The sequence below is a fragment of the Lepus europaeus genome, chromosome X (assembly GCF_033115175.1).
Source record: "Lepus europaeus isolate LE1 chromosome X, mLepTim1.pri, whole genome shotgun sequence".
Classification (NCBI taxonomy): domain Eukaryota; kingdom Metazoa; phylum Chordata; class Mammalia; order Lagomorpha; family Leporidae; genus Lepus; species Lepus europaeus.
This window is the reverse complement of record NC_084850.1, coordinates 133,538,028-133,544,027: the sequence shown is the minus strand read 5'-3', so window position 1 is coordinate 133,544,027 and position 6,000 is coordinate 133,538,028. Positions and strand designations below refer to the sequence as shown.

Genomic DNA, 6,000 nt, shown 5'->3' with positions numbered 1-6,000 from the left:
CAAGTCAGTGACTGAGACAGAACTGAGGGGTGTGCATTTGTCAACAAGCAGGCATGGTTGAGGAGACCCTTTTCATTTATTGAAATAGGACTTCAGCCAAAGGCAGTTGCAAATAGCCAAGTACTATAGTTCAATCCTTGGCTGCCTGAGTGAGAAATCAGCACTGGTGCCAGCCCTGTGTTGTGTTCACACATCTCCTTAAGCTTTTATTTTCCCCTCCGCAATGACAAGCCCATTCCGGTCCACTCGTGACCTGCTAATGGGGTGCATTTTCATATTTATCTGCTTGTAGCTTGTCTGTAGCCTCTTTGGGAACCTCCCTGATTGCTCTCCAATCATTTCCCACCCTTTTTGAGAACATTAGATATTAATTCAAGCTTGTCAAATCTTATATGATAGATTCCATTCAGGAGTTAATACCTCATCAACCTTACCTGGCACTGGAAAATTCAATTTCTCAAGATACCAGCTGTTATCCTGGAGACCTTGCATATCTCTTTGGAACGTATAACAGGAAATCTTCTTACCAGGCATATTTTTTTTGCAAGTGGTAAGGTTCTATGACTTGGATGTGAAGTATGTCTTAATGAATTTTTGAAACAAATGCAATTAATAAATTTATAGTACAATAACCAAAGGGCTTCTTTACTATCACCCTACATAATAACAAATAAAGTAACCAGAGAGTATACACATGGAAGTGGTGAGATTTGTCTTAGACACTTTTGTGTGAAGGCTGTTGTTTTAGTCTCAAAAAGCACCTTGTACTGTGGGTGGTCTTTCATATGGCTGGAGGCACACTGTGGTGAATATCCAATCAACCTCAAGTTCTTGATTTAAGGGTTGCAAATGTTGCAAGTAGCATTAAAACGTCCACAGTTCATATATCAAGGTGAAGACAGTCTTCCTGTGACAACAGAATGTTCCCGAGCTGTCTGTGTTGAACTCCAGTTGTGAAAACATCCAGGTTCGTTGTTGGCTCCGCAGGCAGGGAGACCGTGATCATACACAATCTAGCAGCAGCTTAATAATTACAGTAATTCCCAGGAGGTGATGAGCATAAAAGATACTTCAGAATAGTTGCATGAACTATAATCTAATATAAAAATCTCTGCGACAACCATGGTTGGTAGAGTTATAAGTATGCTGAAATGATTCTGGTTGTCTACATTCCAAATGGAAAGAAATGCTCAATTTCAGTTAGAAAAATTTTATTTTTTTATTTTTTTGACATATGTTTTAGGTCTTTGCTCTGTTCACCATATGACATATTCAGTTGATATTACTTTGCTTATTGTATTTTTTAATTGTCCTCCCACTGGGAGACCAACCAAGGTTTCTAGGTTAATTTTTTTCTGACTGCTGTATCACCACTGTCTGTGCACTGCAGACTTTCTACAGATACTCAGTGAATAAATGAATGAATTGGAGAAAAAGAGTAGAAAAATCACTTACAGTTCACGTCTGTTTGGGCCCAGCTTCCTAGACTGAAAATCGATACTCAGAAACTCAGAAAGACGGACAATGATAACGAGTGTGTTCACCTGCTGATTATGCTCAAGTCGGTTATCCTAAGGGAGATGTTAACTGACAGTTGGCTGCAATAGGAATTGATGCCCCTAATCTACATTGACTCAAAGACCAAAAACTGATGTCGACGCAGGGCTGCAAACGGCTACGAGCTTCTCTTTCTGACAGCTATTTCTGCCTCTGAAGGCACTCAGAGCCACCCAGGTGTGGCATCTCGGGCACTTTCCCTAATACTTTCAGAAGTGCTTGTTTTTTGGGGACTTTGCTTGAGGGATGGAAGGACAAAATGGCTGCCAGCATTTGTGAATCAAGGACAACAGCAGTGAAACTTGGGGATCTGAAAGTCTGATGGAGGGGCAGGGGTTTGGCCTAGCAGTGAAGACCCCACTTAAGATGCCCACATCCTGGGGCCGGCACTGTGCTGCAGGCGGCAAAGCTGCCCCCTGCAGTGCCGGCATCCCATAGGGGCACCGGTTCGAGTCCTGCCTGCTCTACTTCTGATCCAGCTCTCTGCTGTGGCCTGGGAAAACAGTGGAGGATGGCCCAAGCGCTTGGGCCCCTGCACCTGCATGGGAGACCCACAGGAAGCTCCTGGCTCCTGGCTCCTGGCTCCTGGCTTCAGATCAGCGCAGCTCCTGCTGTTGTGACCATTTGGAGAGTGAACCAGCGGATGGAAGATCTCTCTATCTCTCCACCTCTGCCTCTCTCTTACTCTGCCTTTCAAATAAATAAATAAAGCATTTTTTAAAAAAAAGATGCCCACATCCCACATCTGAGTACCTGGGTTCAATTCCCGGCTCCAGCTCCTGATCCCAACTTTCTCCTACTCTGCATCCTGGGAGGCAGGAGGTGATGGTTCAAGTGGTTGGGTCCCTGCCACCCAGTGGGAGACCTGGGTTGGGTTTCCCACTCCCAGCTCTAGCCTGTCCAATCCCTGCTGTTGTGGGCATTTGGGAATGAACCAGAGAATGGGGGTTCTCTCTGTATTCCAAATAAGTAAACAACCATTTGGTGGGGCCCTGGCACAGGCATTTGCCCTGCTGTCCTGCACATGTTCGTCTGTAAACGCCCGCATTTGAACTGCTGCTCTAGAAGATGCAGCTTAACTTTGAGTGCTGCCCAGTGGAACAATGACCAAATCCTAGTGCACTGATTTCCAGTCCTTTATCTGCATCAGAATCATTCAAGGAAATTGCTGTAAAATATTGCATGTGGCCTTGCTCTCCATTCTCTACCCTCAGTGGGATTCCAACTCATTGGATCTGAGGCAGAATCTGGGGAATCCCTAGATTTCAAGGTTCTGTGTATGAATTTTCAGTTTGGGAGCATCTGCTCTGAATTGTATCATAAAGGCTTAGTGAATCCAAAGTGAACCAATTCTAGGAATTATAGGAGGAAAATACATTTTTAAATGTCAAAGTAGCAGAATCCTTCCAGAGGACACTGTGCAGTTAGTTCCAGGCTTGGTGGCTTTGCTGACATCTCATTTCTGTCTTCCATTTGTTGTCATGTTGTTCAGACTTCCAAAGGGAGAGCAGAAAAGGTGAAGGGCAAAATACACGATCCTGTAGGTTTGCTCTTGAATCGGTTGGGAAGAAGCTGGTGCCTGGTTACTTGAAAGTTGTTGGGAAGAAATGAAGCCCTGGGGACAGAAGCAAGATCTGTCCCCCAGTGTGCCACACCCTCACTCCTTTCCCAGCAGCTTATATCTTCCAATGCAGGCGACAGGAGCCAGCCTTGCTCTATACAGTCTAGCCCTAGAAGAGAGTCATGGCTGCAGCCAACTGGGATTATCTCCCAAAAGCTGATCGTGCAAATTTGTTCCCAAATTCTGCATTCACTGATGTTATGTTGGTAGCTTGAAATTGGTCATGTGGCCATATTTACACCAGAGAAATTGGCAAACACTGCAAACCAAAAGTTTGTGTTTTTTCCCAGAAATTTGGACGTTAAACATTTTATCAACACACCACTACTCAAAGGTTAGTATCTGTGTCAGAATAGACAACATCCAGATGTCATTATACTGTCTCCATTCGTTAGGTGAAATATTGAATAAAGTCGGTCCTCTGTGTTTTGGGCAGCCATATATCAAGTATTGTCCTGTTATTCCACATCAGGGGAAAACAAGCTCCTCACGGATTTCTGAGTCATTCTTTTCAGACCTAATAAGCTAATTCAAAGAAACTCATTATTCCATGACTCTGCACTTAAAGCGAGACCTTTGCCCACGGTGACAAGCCTAAGAAGGTGAAGCTTTACAGCAAAAGCTTTGACAACTTCTTCCAGTACAGTATGGTCAGACCGAAGTTTCTCTCCCTCCTAAAATGGCTCTCTCCAGTCCTGACCTAGAGTGGAAATCATATGAGACACAGAAATTTACAGCCCAAGGAAAACGATCTGCCAGCCTCATTTCACAACCAATTTAGCATCACTAGCACTGGTGGGGATCCGTAGTGGAACAGCTGTCTTCCATCCCCAGATTACTGAACTAAAGACAGAAAACCACTTACTCATTAATCAGAGGGAATGGAGTCAGCACTGACCAGGCAAAGGAAAAAGCATGCTCTTAAATCCGTGGAACCCACTGACCAAAGTCTTTGCAGATCCCTGGGGGAGTGTTGTACTCCCTGTCGCTGGGCCTGGTGCACCTGTTGATTCTTCCTCTCTTCTGCTGTGAAGTCCCAAGCAGCAGAGTGTTTTCACCAAACCCTGCTGACGTGAAATACAAGAAGCAAAGGACACAACTGGGGCTGTTTCCATCACTACTGTTGGTAGCCAATACAGGACATTTTTTAAAGTTTTATTTTAATTTCCCATCATCAGCATTTGGACAGGTCCAGAACATAACCAAGACCACCATTCTTGAAATATGTTTCTACAAACACAAAAGTTAATGTCAAATTTGCAAAATTCAGGATTGAAAACAACAAAGGTAGTGCTCTGGGCAATAAAAATCTTCCAAAGAAGCCATTTTCACCACAGATATTTACTCTTAGCTTTGTCTGAGAGAATCCCTAGACCATCCTCTCTTAAGATAGACAAGTATATCTGTTACACACCATGGACCTACTGACTCCATTTTAGTTGGGTTTATTGCCACCTGTGGTCCTCCCAAGAGTCAAGACTGATTTGTATTTCTGTTGCTCCCATCACACTTTATTCTCCTTATGATGCAGGGACTATAGGACTACTGGCCTGTTGAACACATCTTATCTGAAAATCTGGAAAAGACAAACCAGTGGATCCATTTATGTCCAAGAACCTAGCACTCACACTCTCTTAGTGATCATGTGGTTCAGAACAGAATCTACCAAGCTATTCAAAGATCTGATGGAATAGGAAGCTTTATAGTTTCCAGCTTCCATTAAAAGCAAAAATAAAGATGAGAGTTTCAGGACCCTAACAAGACACACACATGGATACTTACTCTGATGCCCGACTGCTTGCTTGACTCAGTTGCCTATTCTCCGAGTTGTTTGGATTGCTTGATTCAAATTTTAAGGGAAGAAATGTGAGTGACCAATAGCAAGCCTGTAAACTAGCTACTCTGGGAGTACTGTCTGTGCTTGTCTTGTTACATAGTGGATATAGATAATGGACAAAGCCCAGTGAGACAGTTTCTCATTCTCAAGACCAGCAACAAGGAATGAGGTAAAGTAAAACAGGAAATTGATTTTGGACAAAAGATCCACCAGCATCTTTACTCAGCACTCTAACAAGCCATAGCATAGCATCACAGCCTACAGTTAATTTTTTGAATGAATGTGATCTGGATTTCTACAATATGAAATTTACCTCTATAAATCAATTATATAGGCTGACTTGTGTTTCAAAGGAAAAATATATGCACGCACAAAACTAAAACAGTAAGCCATTCTATCATTTCAGCCATCCAATGCATTGATTCACTGTGAAAAAAAATATCAAGTCAGAACAGTTGATCTAGTGACCCAGAGCAGACCCAAACTAAAAGGAACAGAGGATTTGACATTTGTGTAGCAAGAAAAATTATTGTGATATTAATTGTGCTTACCTCTCACTGTGAGGTTAATGCTTTTGCCTTTCATTGCTAATTCCAGATCAGGGGTCAGAAAACTTTTTTTCTGTAAAAGACCAAATAGAAAATAATGTAGGTTTTTCAAACCAGATGGTCTCTGTGACAACTACCCAACTCTGCTGCACTGTTAAAGCCACCATAGACAATATGTAAATGAATGAGTATTACTGTGTTGCAATAAAGTTTTATTTACAATAACAGAAGGCAAGCTGGTCTCCTAACCATTATTTGCCAACCTATGTTTTAGATCATTTCTATTCCTTCTCCTTCAAACACCTAGCCTCTTTTAAGTGTACCATCAGAGGGAGGGTACCACCCACTACCACTCAGTTCAGCCTTCAAGAATGTCTGGTTTTTAAGCCTGGCTCTTCATCTTCTTAAGCTTGTATGCTGGCCATTGTTCTTGGCAA

The 6,000-nt window shown here is 42.7% G+C and overlaps 1 protein-coding gene across 4 annotated transcripts in view; it reads right to left on the bottom strand.

Moving 5' to 3' along the window:
- Positions 1-2,284: 2,284 nt before the first annotated feature.
- ASB9 (ankyrin repeat and SOCS box containing 9) overlaps positions 2,285-6,000 on the bottom strand; it is a 43,376-nt gene continuing 39,660 nt past the window's right edge. For 3 of the 4 annotated variants that reach the window (XM_062184198.1, XM_062184200.1, XM_062184203.1), the window contains 2 exons: positions 5,567-5,636; positions 2,285-4,242 (listed from right to left, as the gene is read on the bottom strand). The gene's annotated coding sequence lies outside the window, so the exon portion shown is untranslated. Of the gene's footprint in view, positions 4,243-4,697; positions 4,755-5,566; positions 5,637-6,000 lie in introns of those variants that run through there. The other variant, XM_062184199.1, reaches the window with a different exon arrangement.